The sequence below is a fragment of the Microtus ochrogaster genome, chromosome 1, assembly GCF_000317375.1.
Source record: "Microtus ochrogaster isolate Prairie Vole_2 chromosome 1, MicOch1.0, whole genome shotgun sequence".
Lineage (NCBI taxonomy): Eukaryota > Metazoa > Chordata > Mammalia > Rodentia > Cricetidae > Microtus > Microtus ochrogaster.
In genome coordinates, this window is record NC_022009.1 from 87,930,935 (window position 1) to 87,948,168 (window position 17,234).

Consider the following 17,234-nt stretch of genomic DNA (forward strand, 5'->3'; position numbering starts at 1 on the left):
CTCTCTCTCTCTCTCTCTCTCTCCCTCAAAAAAAAGCAGCTAGTTCCAGGACAGGCTCCAAACCACAGAGAAACCCTGTCTCGAAAAACAAAACAAAACAAAAAAAATAAAAATTAATATCAAATAAAACAAACAGTAAAAGAGAGGAAAGAAAATCAATTAAGATAAAAAACAAACAAAATAAAATAAAAAATACATACCAATACAAGAAGTTCATTTTGTGTTGGTGAACTACTGTTGTGGATGGGGACTTCCCCTACAGTGCGAGTTATCTACTTTATTGGGAAAAAAAATGAATTTCCCGGTTTTCAGCAGGTGTCAATTCCAAATAGTGTTTAGAAGTTACATTTATCTGGGAAAAAATGTTCTAAATGAAATTAAAAATCAGCTGGTCTTACAGAAACTATTAGCTTGTGACTCTTTTTCTCTAATAAATTGAAATAATAAAAGCTGATATTTTATTCTGTGAATTCCAGATTAATATTCACAGGGCTTCTAGATTAGTTATAGACACACATGTGTGTGCACACACTCATACCTCCATATATTAATGCTCATAAACATAATATAAAGTCATACACACATCATATATAACATGAAGCACACACATACATATACACATACATACAAAATGGGAACAAGCACTTATCCCCCTGTCCACAAAAACAATATCAACTTGTACTGGTAAAATATGTTTAAATAGACACCCACACACGTATACACATGCATATATATAAACACAAATATATACTACACACCCATATACAAACACAAATTCTTACATCCCACCAATACAGATCACACAAACACCAGACACTAAGACACACACAAACTCAAACATAAACATTCATAAAAACACATAAACATACAAATACTTAAAAATGCTCTAATGCTGCCAAATATAACATGGCACTAAACCACAAAATAGTTTATATTAAATAAATAAACCTATAAAACATACTTTATAAAAAGCTCTGCAATTAAAAATGTAAAATGATAAAAAAGATCTGCTTTTAGTCTTAATTAGTAAACCAAAATTGTCTAGTTAGAGTGCTTAATAATATGCACTCTTAAAATAATATTATTTGAGAATTAAAGTTACATGTTATTAAAATATATTTTCTAATTTTTGAAATTATAATTATGACATTCCCTCTTCTCTTTAATCCCTCTAGGTCTTCTTATCTATCTCTCCTTGCTTTGCTATATTCATGATATCTATTTTTAATTGTAGTTACATACATATATATATGATGTATGCATATATTAAGAAATACATAAAGACACAATGTTCAGTCTGTATAATGTCACTTTTATGCATGTTCTCACAGCTGTCCTTTTGATATTGAATAACCAGTTAGTGTGCTCATCCCTGGGGGAGATAATTTCTCCTACACTCAGTTTTTCTTTGTTGCCTGTAGTTCTCTGCATAAGGGTGAGACTCTGTGGGCTTTCCCCTGCCAATATTAGCATGTTTATTGCTGCTCTCCCTATTCAGCTCAAGTTCAGACAGTTATGCTGATGACTCTATGGATATAGCTTCAGACATGCCCATGAAAGCCTCACCAACTACCTTATGCTGGTAAAGTCATGGGGCACCGTTTTACTACATCAGCACCATTATTAGCTGCACTCTGCATGGTTATCCTTGTACTTACAGAGATGTGGATTCTTCACCCTTATAACCACATGAAGATTTATATTTGCCATAGATAGAGACCTTTAATGAAAAACACAAGCAATGAAGACACAGAGCTGAAGAGCCCAATTTCAATGGACTTAATGTACTTAATGTACATTCAACGGACTTGACATACTCCTGCACCTAAGGCTCAAAGAACACTGAAGGAAAGGGCAGGGAGAAACTGTCAGGGTTAGGGACACATTTGAGAAAATCCTTACTACATGACATAAAACAAACTCTGCTTAGGGTATTCATTACCTTACAGTATCCAATTAATGATTGTCATTTCATATTTCTCAAGTGGATGAAATCCTTCATAATATATTTTTTAAATATATTATATACATATATATATTGAGTTGAACAAATAAAACTAGATATGTTCATATTTTCCTTTTGCAAAATTATTTTCTTCACTTATAACAAATCATTTCCAGTTTCTTTAAAGACATTTACCTGGCATATAATAAACTAGAAATTTTGCACTTTGCATTTCATACTGATTTCCTTCAGTGGGAACCTTCATTGCAAACTAAAAACTAAAGGACAGATATGGAAAGGAATGTCAGCCTATGACAACTGACCAAGAAATCAGAATATTTGTTATAGATGGTAAAACATTGAGCAAGCCTTCCTTGGGTTAACCTATTTTCTAAATTTTTTTTACCTGCAATTTAAGTGTTAGACACTAGTCATATTGATACCTGCTATGGGAAAAATACTGCATTAGATGTTGGGAAAGCATTGTGCATTAAAACATGTTCCTAGCTGGGTGATGGTGGCGCACGCCTTTAATCCCAGCCCTTGGGAGGCAGAGGTAGGCGGATCTCTGTGAGTTCAAGACCAGCCTGGTCTACAGAACTAGTTCCAGGACAGGCTCCAAAGCCACAGAGAAACCCTGTCTCGAAAAACAAACAAACAAATATACAAAAAACAACAACAACAACAACAAAACATGTTCCTGCACACCAAGACACTGCATTCTAAAAACTGCAGTTTTTAAAATTTGGATGTGAAGTAAGAATGGTGTGCTTTTCCTTCCTATTATGTTCAGTGAACTGTGATGACTTCACTAGCCTTCCTTGACATTTTGGGTTTCTCATTCTTGTTTGATCCATTGTGTCTGAGTTCCTAAATGTGACTTGTTAGGGTGTGTCCTGCCCCCTATATGTTTAGATGCTAGGTTTCCTTATCATGATTGTTTCGGGCTTCATGACCACCTCTAAAGTCAAGCTGTAACATCTTCCAGCTTCTCTTCTCTGATACTGCATAGGCAACTGTCCCAACAACAGCCGAGGTGTCCCTGACTTCTCATGCTGTGCCCACACTAAAAAACTGGTTGACTCACGATAGTTTCTTCCACTTCAATGCTTTTTTGGCTGGTCTGCTGGGGACTATAAAGCATTGAGAAACAGCTTTGCCTTCTTCACCATCAGACCGTCAAGGTAAGGTACATAGAGCACTTAACAGGGTGCCATGATTATGGGTAAATGAATAAATAAATTGCTAAAAGTTTTATTTATCTAAGAGACACAAAAATGTTGCTAATTGTTCCATTCCGTGATCTTTTGCACCAACAGTAGTAACTAAATGATCTCAAACGACCGCACAGTCTATAAGTAATTATACTGATTAACATCTCTTTAAGTATAATTATATCAAGATTTATTTTCCTTTAATTTTAATATCCATAAGAAATCCTAGCAATTACTAATTAGTTATCTTTATTCCAAATCCATATTGACTCAAAATCTAAGTACCAATGTAATACATTTACATAAGTTAATTCACATGATTGCTTACCACAGAATATGGCTCAGAGCAAACTCTTGATAATGTTGGTATGGTTTGATAATGCTTGTAAGGGTGGAATGGCTTATAATTGAAGCAATAATTGTCTACCAGTGATGCGTCATCCAAGTTATAGAAATGGCAAATATTCAAACTGATAAAGTGAGCACTTTGGAAACACAGGAGAAGCATAGTCACATACCTTCTCCACAAGTTACTTTTCTAGCTGCGTTTACTAGGTTAACCATAACAACTTGAGATGGCAAACAATGTAGAATACAATTATATAAGTCTATAGCATCATCAACTATATGAGATGATTCTGCCAAATGAGAAAATATGGAAGTAAGCATTTGTCATGGGAACACTTGTTGACAAAGACAGCATTTACAGAAGAGGGGCCGTTTATTGCTTTCATTTTCTCAAGCTGTTCAAATGGCTTTACAAATATTTACAAAAGGTCACCAATAGAGGGCTTACCTGGAGTCTCTTGGAGGAGTCCCTAAGCCATCAAAAGCAATTTCTGATGTCCAGCCAGATATCTAAAACAGAGTAACAAAGAGAATTTGTGGCAACACAGACACATAGTATTCTTGGAGAAGTAAAATCGATTGTGACATTTTTCATTTATTTGTAAATGACTCTTTGGCAGAACACTCACTCAAAAGGACAGTTGCTTCTTCCTGCATGAGGTGGGGGTGATGGTAAAATAGAGGGATCCTGACAGCTGCTTTAATGAGCTCTGCACTGGGGCTACTGGAACACTTTTGCCCAAGAAGGAGCTTGTCCTTCTTTTTCAATATAAGTCAGTACAAAATGTTATCTGTATGAAAAACCTAGCCATCTACTTATTAGCAGCAGTTACTCAGTTTATTTTTTACATTCAACTAAAAGAAAATATTCTAAATGAGCACCTATTGATTATCAACCACACAGACTGATCAGCTCTCCTCATTAAAGGACCACCACAGCCAGATGTGTGACAAAACAACAAAGCACAAGTTCTCTACTAACCTAAATATTTGTGTGTGGATAAAGGGGAAATGATTTAAAACTCCAATATTTGCCATTTTGATTTTGACATTTTAAGCTCCTATTGAAAAAGAAATTATTGGTATGGTAATATTTCATTAGTCTTTGTCATTAGATCAACTCTAAATAAAATCAGTCTAAAGAGTCCCCTTCTCTTATTTGATTGTTTGTTCTTAGATCACATGTTAAGTACCAGGTAGAGCTGCAAAGCAAATCCTGAGGCTCACTTCTCAAAGTAATATACACTTCAGTGGTGTAGGAGGTTTTTCTGTATTTATGTTGCTTTCATTCTTTATTAAAGAAACTGCCTTGGTCTTGTTGATAGAGCAGAACTCAGGTAGGCGGGGAAGAAAGAACAGAATTCTGGGAGAAAGAAAGCAGAGATAGGCAGATGCCACAGTTCTGCCCAAGAGACAGACGCTGGTTAGACTCATGCCGGTAAGCCACAGTCAAGTGGCGATACACATTAATGGAGATGGGTTAACTAATATGTGAGAGTAGCCAATAAAAGGCTGTAGATAATGGGCCAGGCAGTATTTGAATGAATACAGTTTCTGTGTGATTATTTCAGGTGTAAGCTAGCTGGGCGGCAGGGACACAGCCGGCTCCTCCTTCTACACTTCAGTGTGTAGGAAAAGTGATACCTTCCTTGCCCAAACTGAACCCAGCATCTATTTACCAATAATTATATGTTGAACTGGAAAATTCATATATATGGCAATGTAAACTATGACATTGTGCTGAAACATTCACAGTTTTAGAAAAAAAGTTAAATAATTGAGAGTTTAAAGAAATAATAGAATCTACGGGTAGCAATTCTCTTATCTATAAAACAGGGTATGTATCTTCTATTGAAGAAGAGTAAGCACCACAGACTCTATACATTGTCAGTAAGGGTAAGAATAATATTTATGAAGCTTCATTCTGATAAACCAAATAGCATCTGTCTCAAAGACAGTGAGAACAGATAGGAAAATAGTGAAACACAAAGCCTTGTCTGTTAAGACACTGTTAGGACCTTTTGTTTCACCTTTTCAGCTCACCGGTCTTAGCACTCAGTTCCCTGCTCCCAAAAGGGGACTCATGTTCAACACAGTTCATCTACAAAACTGTCTGAAAACCTCAGTGTGCGTGAGCTTGGATTTCAGTTTTTCTGAAATAATAGCTCTCAAATTTAATTTTATGTCAAAATTAGCAGGGATTTTTATCTGAAATGGAGATATCAATATGCAACTTTAGACCAATTAAATCAATTTGTATTTTTAGAACCTTCCAGGAGAGATCCATGTATAGCCTGAGCTCATAATTACTGGCCTGTGCTCCGGGGCTCTCAGTTCTGTGATAAATCTCATCCATTTCCCACTGAACTCATTGTTCTCCTTCTTTGCATCACTGAGCTGTGAGTCTTCACCAATGTCTTTGTCACAATGCCACTGTGTAGAAGGACATCTTATCCACAGGCTCAGGTCTTCTGGGGACTATTATTTTGAGGTATGTGGCTTTTGTTTATGCTGCCTTTGTTTAACTCTGTGAAGCTGTGATTCTTTGTCTGATGATCTTAATAAAAAGCTGAAAAACCAATAGCAAAGCACAAGCAAGGATAGGTGGGGCTGGCATGCAGAAAGTATAAACAGAAGGAGAAACAAGGGGAAAAGCAGAGCAACAAGAGAACAAGAGGAGGAGGACATCAGGGTCCAGGCACACATCTCCTCAGCCATGGAGTAAGCATGAAAGTAAGACATACAGAAGTAAGAAAAGGAAAAAAAGTCCAGAGGCAAAAGATAGTCTGGAAAATTTAATTTAAGAAAAGTTGGCTAGAAACAAGCCAAGCCGAGGCCAGGCTTTTATAGCTGATAATAAGCTTCCACGTATGATTCATTTGGGAGCTGGCTGGTGGGCCCCTATAAGAGCATAAGAGTCAAAGAGTGAAATTTCACAAACTTCATTGGTGATGAAGTCATTAACAATGGCACGTAGCTTCCTGAGAGTTCTCACCAATTGAGAGAACAAGTAAAGAGTATGTCTTGTGCACATCTGGCCAAGAGTATGGCAAGAGAAACGGTAGGTGGGTTTCTAATACTTTTTCACCCTTCTGGCCACATTCTTTTTCTCCTCCATCTGAGCATGGTCATGAAACCTTCACTAGTCTGACCATCCCATGAAGCGCTCAGAAGGCAGCCAGCACTGTCTGAAAAGTAGAGCTAAGGCACAGAAACACAGAGACCTGGTGACAATGATTTGGCCAGTGATTTAACTTGACCCACAGCAAGAACGATTACATGAAATAAACTGAAAAATCATTAAGACATTCGGAAACTAAACTTAGAGCAGGAAGGAACTCTATCCTAATCCCAGTTTAAGTAACACCTTTTGTATTTCAAAATCTTTTACAGAGGAATCGACTGACAAATCAAAATGCCTCATGTTTCCTCACAAATTAAATACTTAGTTTTGCTTAAATGTCTTGATAACACAATTTTGAGGTGCTTAGTGCTTTCTCTGTGCATGTTCATAAATGAGTGCATACGAATGAGGAGACGAGAGGTTGGGTGTCTTCACCTTATTTTTTGAAACAAGGTTGACCATTTAGCTTGCAGCTCAAGCATCTGGCTAGACTTTCTAATCATCAGGTCCCAGGAGTCCTCCTTTGAGCCTCCCCCAAGCTGGGGTTTTTAACATAGGTGATACAAATCTAAACTCAGTTTCACATGCTTAGTAATACATTGGTGTGATGAAACACTATGACCACAAGCAATCTGAGTAAGAAAGAATTGTTTTTCTGACACTTTCCATCACTATGCATCACTGAAGCTACATCTGCAGGAGCTGATGCAGAGGCCATGGATGATAACTGCTTCCTGACTTGTTCCTCATGGCTTGCTTAGTCTACTTTCTTGTAGAACCTAGGACCACCAGCTCAGGGTTAGCACCACCTCCAATGGGTGGGGTTGTCCCACATCAATCACTAATCATGAAAATACCCTACAGGCTTACTTACTGCTCAGTGTTATGGAGGGAATGCCTTAATTTGGTTGAGTCCTTTCAGATAACTCTAGTCTAACTCAGGTGAGCTCAATCCAGAGAGCACCTGTGCCTAGTGCCTTAGACTAGTCTAAGGTTAGCTAAATCCAGACTGCACCTGTGGCCAGCACTTTAGTCTCAGTCTGATGAGCTCAATCCAGTCCACACCTGTGGATGAAACTTTAGAAGCTAAGACTTCTCCCCACTCCCTTGCATCATGGTTATTTTTTTGTCCATGGTATATACACACACAAAATTTAATAATATAATTTATCATTTGAAGATTTTTTCCTATATATAATGTACAATATTAAAATAATTATCTACACTATGTATATATATATACACTTACATATATATGCAATAATTACAGAAAGTAAGCATATGTGTATATATATATATGTATGTATATATGCTTACTTTCTGTAATTATTGCCAAACCCTGTTACTGTGATATCTAACCACTCTCTGATTTGATTAAGGCCCAATACACAGGAAGGAATCCATGTCGGACATTATGATCTAGTTCAACAACACATGGAAGTTATAGGCCTTGGGGGGGAGGGGACATCTTACTCTTGTTTACTTAAATTGACATAGAACACCTAAGAAGCAAGTTAGTGTAGAAATTTTAATACCTAACAAAAGAGACTTCAACAGAAACTAATTAGAAGAAACAAGCAAATAAATTTTATATTCATCAAAAGAAAAATCCAACAAGAGAACATTTCCTTTCTTAATATCTATACCCCAAAGAAAAGAGCATAAAAGTTAGTATAAGAAACACTCCTATAATTTAAATAACATATTAACTCTGAAAGATTAATAGAGATTTCAAAACTCAGTTCTCACCAATAAACAGATTATCCAGACAAAATCTGAACAGAAATACTAAAACTAATAGATGTTATAAAGTAAATGAACCTAACAGATATTTGCAGAACATTTCACCCAAAACACAAAAGAATACACCCTTATCTCTGCACATTACAAAACTTCCTCCAAAACTGACCACATACTTGGATAAAAAACAAATCTCCATCAATAAAGGAAGCTGACATAATTCTCTACTTTATCTCAGACTACCATGAATTAAAGCTCGATATCAACAATAACAGAAAGCTCAAAAACTCATGGAAACAAAACAAATCTCCACTGTACGAAAAATGAATGAAGATAGAAATTAAGAAAGAAATTAAACACTTTCTAGAATTGAATGAAAATGAATAAAAAGGATACCCAACTTATAGAACACAATAAGACTTGTTCTAAGAGGCAGGTTAATAGCACAAAGTGCCTACATTAAAAAAAAAAAAACAACTGGGGAGATCCCATACTAGCAAGTTAATAGCTCATCTGAAGACTCTTGAACAAAAGGAAGAAACCACAGGAAAATGGAACAGATGTCAAGAAATAACCAAACTCAGGAAAAACATTACAGTGAATTAATAAAATGAGTTTCACTGGGGAAATCCAGAGAATCATAAAAATAAACTTTAAAAACTTTGTACTCCACAAAATTGAAAAATATTAAAGAAATGGATAATTCTCTTGATGGTTATCATTAACCAAAGTTAAATCAAGACCAGAGAAGCAGTTTAAATAGACTTATACCACTAGTGAAAGAGAAACAGTCATTAAAATTGTCCAAATCAAAACTGCCTCAGGCCCAGATGGATTTTCTGGAGAATTCTAGCAGACTTTCAAAGGAGAAGTCAACAACAGTACTTCTCAAATTATCACTAAATAGAAACAGAAAAAACGTTGCTAAATTTCTTTTTAAGATTCCACTGTTATGCTGATACCCAAATCAACACTCAACAAAGAAAGGAAATTACCCAATTTTTCTCATCAACAAAATGCAAAAATTGTCAATAAAAATACTACCAAACTAAATCCAAGATAGTTCAAAAAGATTATTCAACATGATCAACAAGGCTTCATCCCAGACATGTGGGGATATTTAATAAAAATAAATAAATGCAATTCACCAATATAAGCAAACTAAAAGAAAAAACCTACATGATCACTTCATTAGATATTGGAAAGCCTTTCACAAAATCATATAATCCTTCATGATAAAAGTCCTGTAGAGATTAGGGATTCAAGGGACATACCTCAACATAAATAACCCAGTTTACACCCAGACCAAGCCAGCATCAACTTAAATGAAGAGAAGCTCAAAGAAATTCCATTAAAATCAGAAACAAGACAAAGTTGTCCACTCTCTCCATACCTATTCAATATAATATTCTATTGAATAGAATACTCTTAAAGTTCTAGCTACAGCAATAAAACAACTGAAGCAGATCAAGGGGATATAAATTGGAAAGGAATAACTCAAAGTATCTTTATTTGTAGATGATATGATAGCATACATAAATGATCTTTAAAATTCCACCAAGAAACTCCTACAGCTAATAAATCATTCAGCAAAATAGCTGGACACAAAATTAATTCACAAAATGAGTAATCTTCTATATACAAATGACAAACATACCGAGAAAGAGATCAGAGAAAGAAACCTTTCACAATAGCCTCAAATAACATAAAATAAATTAGGTAAACTCTAACCAAGCAAGTGAAAGACTTGTATGACAAATGTTTTAAAAAATTGAAGAATTTATCAGAAGATAGAAATACCTTCTATAATCATGGATGGGTAGGATTAGCATAATAAAAATGGCCACACTATCAAAGCAATCTAGAAATTCAGTGGAATCCCCACTAAAATTCTAGCAGAATTCTTCAGAAATTTAGCAAAGAAAATTCTCATGGAAACTGAAAAACACTAAGATAGCTAAAACAATCCTGAACAATAAAAAAAACAGCTAGAGGTACAATCATTCCTGATTTCAAGTTGTACTGCCAAGCTATAATAAGAAAAGCAGCATGGTTTTGGCATGAAAATAGACACATTGATCAGTGAAATCAAACTGAAGACCCAGTCATAAATGCACCCAACCATGGACACCTGATTTTTTATAAAGCCAGAAAGACACACTGGAAAAAAAAAAGACAGCATCTTCAACAAATGTTGCTGGTCAAACTAGATGTCTGCATGTTGAAGAAGGCAAATAGAGCCATACTTATTACCCTGCACAAACCTCAACTCCAAATGGATTGAAGACGTCAACACAAAAGAAGATACATTGAACCTGACAGAAGAAAAATTGAGGTGGGATATGTCCTTCAATTGATTGGCACAGGAAAAGACTTTTGGAACAGAACATTATTAGTGCAGGCACTAATTACAACAATTAATAAATGGGATCTCATAAAACCGAGAAGCCTGTGCACAGCAAAGGACAATGTCATTAGGACAAAGCAGCAGTCTAGGTAATGGGAAAAGATTTCTACCAACTCCACATCTAATAGAGGATAATTTTCAGAATATATAAAGAATTCAAGAAACAAAACATCAAAAAACCCAAGTAATAAAATTTAAAATGGGTATAGACCTAAACAGAGAATTCTCAGACAGTAGTCTCAAATGACTGAGAAATATATAAAGAAATGTCCTTAGCCATTAGAGAAATGTAATTAAAACTACCTTGAGATTCTACCTTCCACCTATCAGAATGGTTAAAATCAGTAACACAAGTGTTGGAGAAGACATGGAGCAAAGGGAACATTCCTCCATTGCTGGTGGGACTGGAAACTTGAACCATCACTGTGGAAAACAGTGTTGTGTTTTCTTAGAAAGATAGGAATCCATTTAATTTAACATCCAGCTATACCACACCTGGCCATACACCCAAAAATCTCTTCACCCTACCACAAGGACACTCACTTTCTCAACCATGTTCAATGTTCCTCTATACACAATGGTCAGAAACTGGAATCAACCTGAATTTCCTCAACAGAAGAATGGGTAAAGAAATGTAGTATATTTATACAATGATGTATTATTCAACTATTTAAAAATGACATCATGAAATTTGTATGTAAGCAGATGGAGCTAGAAAAAATTATCCTGAGTGAGATAACCCAAACCAAAAGAGATAAATATGGTATGTATTTGCTTATATGTGTATATTAGTCATTAAGTAAATAACAACCAAGTTATAATCTGTAGACACAGTAAGGTTATGTAGAGACAAAGGGACTGGGGGAGGTGTAAACACATGGATCTCCTTGTGAGAGGGAAATAAAGTATATTTTATGAGTGAACTGTAGGAATAGGGGACTACAAAAGAAGGATCAAATGGGGAGAGACAGGGAATACAGGGAGAGACAGCTATAATTGAGAGGCATTTGAGGCATGGTTTGAAAACCTAGTGCAGAAGAAACCGCCTAAAATATATAAAGTTAATCCTAGTGAAGTCTCCAAATACTAGAGGAGACAGAGTCCCAACTGGCCATCTCTTGTCACAAAATTGAGCATCCACCTTTGGGACTGGATTACATTCAATCGAGTTATTGGCCTAATGAGTCCCAAGGAAACCCAAAACCACCCAGGCTATTGGCAAGTTCCTAGGTTGCTCTCCACAAATGGAGAGCAAGGTCCCATTGATGAAGACAACACCCACACAGTTCATTGAACATGAAGAGCTGGTGCCAACCTAGAACCTTTACTCCTATGTTCTAGTGTTTTAGGTATAGGAAAGTACACTGCAGGCTACCAAAAGAGAAATGTATACATCAAAGCAGTCCCAAAACCTTTGATCTGCAATTTTGCTCTGCATGCACTAGTGACACAAAGCTAGTGGAAGTCACCAACCAATGTCAAGATAAAAACCACACATACACTGCTTTGATGAGCAATAACAAGAGACTAAATAGCCCAGAGACCTAGAGTAAAGCAAAATACTACTGGTTTTCAAAAAGGTAACAAAATGACTTCTAATGATATTCTGCTATACTCACAAATTGGCACCTTATTCAGTCATATCATAGAAGCTTCCTGCCACAGCCAGTTATTACGCAGAGACAGGGGAAAGAGGGAGGAAGGGAGGGAAAGAGAAAAGGAGGGAGAGAGAGAGAGAAAGAGAGGAGAGAAAGAGAGAGAGGAGGTAGGAATCCTAGAACATTCAGCTCTAAATATCAAGTCTCCATCAAATCCCACTCCTCTGGGCTCAGGGGACCCCATAAAAGAGGATAAAGAGTATGATAGACAGGAGGGATAGTGTGGTGATTATTTGTGCTTCAACAAATAAAGCTTGGCTGACAATCAGTGTGGGGAGCTAGAACTACTTAGCCATAGATGCCACGCAGTAGTGACACAAACCTTTCTTTAATCCTAGCATTCAGGAGGTAGAGGCAGAGGCATCTCTGTTAGTTCAATGTGACTCTGGGTTACATAAAATTGATCCAGTCAAAAAGAGAAACAGTCAAGCAGTGATAGCTATTTAATCCCAGTATTTGGGAGTCACACCCCTTTAATGCAGCACTAGGAAAGTGGAGACAGTAAGGGAAGTGGCTGGGCAGAGAGAAGAATATAGGGCAGGAGGATTCAGTAGAGGTAAGAACTAGTAGCTGTCTGCTCCACTTCTCTGATCTTCCAGCATTTATCACTATATCTGTCTCAAGGATTTCATTATTAAAACCAATTAGAATTCATGCTACTACGGTGCGGAGTTGGGGGTCACCAGGGAAAAAGTTACACTAAATCACCTGAGAAAAGCTCATATGAACCCACAGAGCCTGAAGCAGCAAGCACAGGGGCTGCCTAGGACTGAACCACATATATCCTACTCACATATATTATGGCTTCCAGTTCAGTATTGCTATGGGATTACTGGGTGTGTGGCTCTGTTTCTTGTGACTTCTCCTGGGCTCTTTCCTTTTGTTGGTTTGCCTTGTCCAACTTTACTGTGATGACTTTTGTTTTATTTTATACTTTATTTTGTTATGTTTTGTTGTTGTCTTAGAAGTCTCTACTTTTCTAATGAGAGACAGAAAGCTAAGGGGGAGGGAGAACTGAGAGGAGTCAAAGGAGGTGAAACTATAATCAGAATATTTTGTATGTGGAAAAAAAGAAATGTTGTATGGTGTGTACATAGACATAAAAACTGGGTAGTTATTTTGTCATTTGGCAATTTTTCTAATTTATACAGAATGTACAATATTAAAAGCAATTTTCTACAGTGTGTGTGCGTGTGTGTGTACATGAGTATATCTGCTTTTTGTAATTTTGCCAAGTTCTGTTCCAATGATAATCAAGCACCTTCTGATGAATACTCAATATATAGGAAGGAATCCATGCCTGGTATTATAATGTAGTTCAACACACATGGAAGTCATAGGCCCTAGATGGAACATACTATTGCTATTTATTTAAATTGACATAGCATCCAAATGAATTCTAAATATTTACATTTAAAATCATAGAAAAACACCACACAAAACTTAAATCCAAGAAGCTTCTCAAGCAGTAATCCATTATGAACACAGGGACTAATGGCGGCTCCATGTGCTGAGAATAAGTGACAGTTGAGTGCTCAGTACTCAGCAAGACACTTATACCATCCCCTCTGAGGCTCAGGAAACACTGCAGAAGAGGGGGGTATCGAGAACTTAAGAGCCAGAATATAGGAGAAAAGACTTAAAAACACCATCTTCTTGATGTGGCATAGACATAATAACCATGAGTTCATATTAGCTATATTTACTGACATTAGGCCCACAGAAGACAGGCCCAGTCAACCATCAGTTACGAGTGGGAGAAGAGCTTATGGGTACTGACCTCCCTTCTGACCATGGATAGATTCTGGGGGAGTGAAATTTATTGCCTTCAATTATTGCCTACACTAAGGTTTCTGTCGTGGGGCTGTGGGGGAGTTCTCAGACTAGAACTCAGTACCTCAGGCTTGTGATGCAAGCACTCTATCCACTGAGATTTCTTTCCAGGCTCTGATTCCTCTTTTAAAATTATATTTGAATGAACACTGAGGATAGAATATTTTAGGAATGTGATTTCTGAAAAGTGACTTCTTCAAAAAGATTTCAAAACTTCCTGCAGTTCGTCTGCCTGTTTTGGGGAGATATTTTGATTATCAAAATCAGTCACAAAAGGAGAAACCCCAAAGGAAGTTGATTTATTTGCTTTGGTAAACTTGATTCTGTTTTGTAACCTTTGAAACATGGCTTTTATGAGTGATGCTATTAAAATCTGTGCTCCCTTTTGACTGTGCTGTTAATCATTATTGCTCTCTATGGCCTCTGGCTTACCTGTCTACACAGCAAGGCAGCATTCTTTAGTATTTACAATTGCAATGCCAGTGATTGTGAAGGCATATTGTATATTTTTCTGAATAAAATGTGATTCACAAGAAGTAAGGGTCTGCCTCTACAAATATATTTCAGAACAGGACACTAACTCCCTCTCAAACGTCTAGAATTTTTAACTCAGTTTTTATTTTATACTTTTGAAATAGAGTATTTCACTCTAACGGTTGCACTTTAATGCTCCAAAGGATAGATAGATGTATCATATAATGGTAGTTTCCGCATAAATAGATCAAGCACTAGCTCTCCATTTATAATGCAGTTCAACAGTCTCTAGACATTCATTAAGGCTGACTTACTGAAAGTCTCACTTCCCCCTGCAGCGGTGGCTATGCACGAGGGAGCGCTGATGTCAGGGCCTGTATGAGGAGGGTTGCAATCAGATATGAATACTTTTCAAAGTGTTTTTAAAAAGAGTGCATATCTACTTCTATTGTATTTTAAGGTCTTATTTTTATAGTGTAAAATATACAGCAGAAAGAGCTCAGAATATTGGATGAAGTTATGGACAACATACTGTAGTTTTGAGGAAACTTTCTCAGTCACCTCAAGGTAACCATTCTTAGAGTCTGTGTTATGATTAGGGGTGAAGTGGGACGCTAGCCAAGCACACAGTTTATATCAGAGTTTCAGAAGCACAATGTGCCAGACCAAACTCAGAATCTGAGAATTTATCATTACTGAAAATTCCGGCTTAAAATGATTGAGTAATACAGAAAGGAAGTTATGGAGTTTACAAACCTTGTGTGTGGGAGAGGAAAGGACCTCCTTAGGGACATTCTTCCACTGAAAGAAAATCCAGTCATCTATTGAATTTTATTGTGATTTAACATAAAAGACACACTATTATCCATGGGTGTTTATAGACTGATTAACAAGAGAGACTAACAGCTGCACACAGTTCTCTCAAATCGACAGGGGAGTTGCAGTTGAACCCTCAGTCCACTGTCCACTCTTTGTGGGGAGTACACAGTCTGGGAATCACTGCCCCCCTTCTCACTAGCACTGTATTCCTTTTTTATTGTACTTCCTGACACTTTACCTCGCCCTGTTCACCCTGTCCTAGGCCGTCATAAGAAATCCTTGACATTAATTCTTCCATGGCAGAAATAAATGTATAAATTAACTAAAGATTCTGTGACCTGTGGAGAAAAGGATCTTGTTATCTCTATGTCCCATTTCCTCGTATTTGATCACCTCTTTTGGCTTGTGGAAAATACTCATCCTGTTACATGTTATATTTAACTGCCATTCTCTTCTGATTCCATTGCCCACCAAACTGTGGCAAAATGGGACATTCTTTTACATATCATTGAATAATAAAGGAATCGGGGAGTGTTGGGAAAGAGTGTGAGAGAACATAAAGTAGTTTAGTGTTTGAGATTATCAGACATGAAATACAAATGGATGAGTGATGAGTATGGGTGGCATCTACTATACTAGATCGTTGAAGAGATTCTGGGTAATTTCGTTCCAGTTGTGTGATAAGAAAGAAGGCATTCTTTCAAAGTAGCCTGGGTATCTTCTGGTCCAAGAAGTCTTTTGCTTGAAATAAAGAACAGACTCTGAGAGCCAGGATTGCTGTCTGGGTACTTAAGAATAAGATGTGCTCTACTGAAGAAATACAGCAGTGGACAACATCAACTAAAAGCGGCACTCTTTGTGAATCAGGTCATTGTTTTTAGATATTAATATTATTCTTCACTTTAAACATTAAATAAATGTTTGATCAAATAACTTTTGGCTAAACTTGTTCTCTGAGTCTTTCTCAGATGTGTGTATAATACATTCTAATTACCCTTACTCACACTCGGAGATCTTGTCAAGCCCACCTACTCCCTACAAATCCCTTTCTTACATTCATGTCTTTTTGTTATCTTTTGTGATCCACCAGTTTTAACCAGGGCTACCTATGTGACCATGGGTTTGTAACTAGCATTGAATATTGGTGAGCATACAGTTGTGACCCCAGTGTTGGGGAGACAGCTAAGTGGTGGTGGCGCACAACTTTAATCCCAGCACTTGAGAGCAGAGGCAGGTGGATCTCTGAGTTCGAGGCCAGCTTGGGCTACAAAGTGATTTCCAGAAGAGCCAGAGTTACACAGAGAAACCCTGTCTCAACAACAAAAATAAAATAAAATGATTCAGTCTAAACAATGAGGTGGATAATGACTAATACATGACAGCAAAAGTTGTCCTGTGGCCTCCACATACCCACACTTGACTGAATATTTGCATATACAGGAATGCAGCAATAAAGAGAGCCGAGCATTTGGGAGGTGGCCTGTGAACAGCTGTCATTTCTGGCAACAGTGATAACTCACAGCTCTTCTTCACGATGTCGCAGGAGTGAGAAGTAACCTTACCGTCACTTGGGAACTAGAAATATTAGTTCCCCTGCTAGTCTCAACTGTGGACTCGAATCTCACAAGAAAACTGAAGAAATCAAATGTAATTTCCAGGATGTCATGAAAAC

General features: G+C 36.9%; 1 protein-coding gene across 1 annotated transcript in view; it reads right to left on the bottom strand.

Annotated features, from left to right (window-relative positions):
• The window catches only part of Naaladl2 (N-acetylated alpha-linked acidic dipeptidase like 2), a 1,189,909-nt gene extending 1,185,907 nt beyond the window's left edge, over nucleotides 1–4,002 (bottom strand). Inside the window, exon 1 of the mRNA XM_026789752.1 lies at nucleotides 3,956–4,002. The gene's annotated coding sequence lies outside the window, so the exon portion shown is untranslated. The remainder of the gene's footprint in view (nucleotides 1–3,955) is intronic.
• Nucleotides 4,003–17,234: the final 13,232 nt, after the last annotated feature.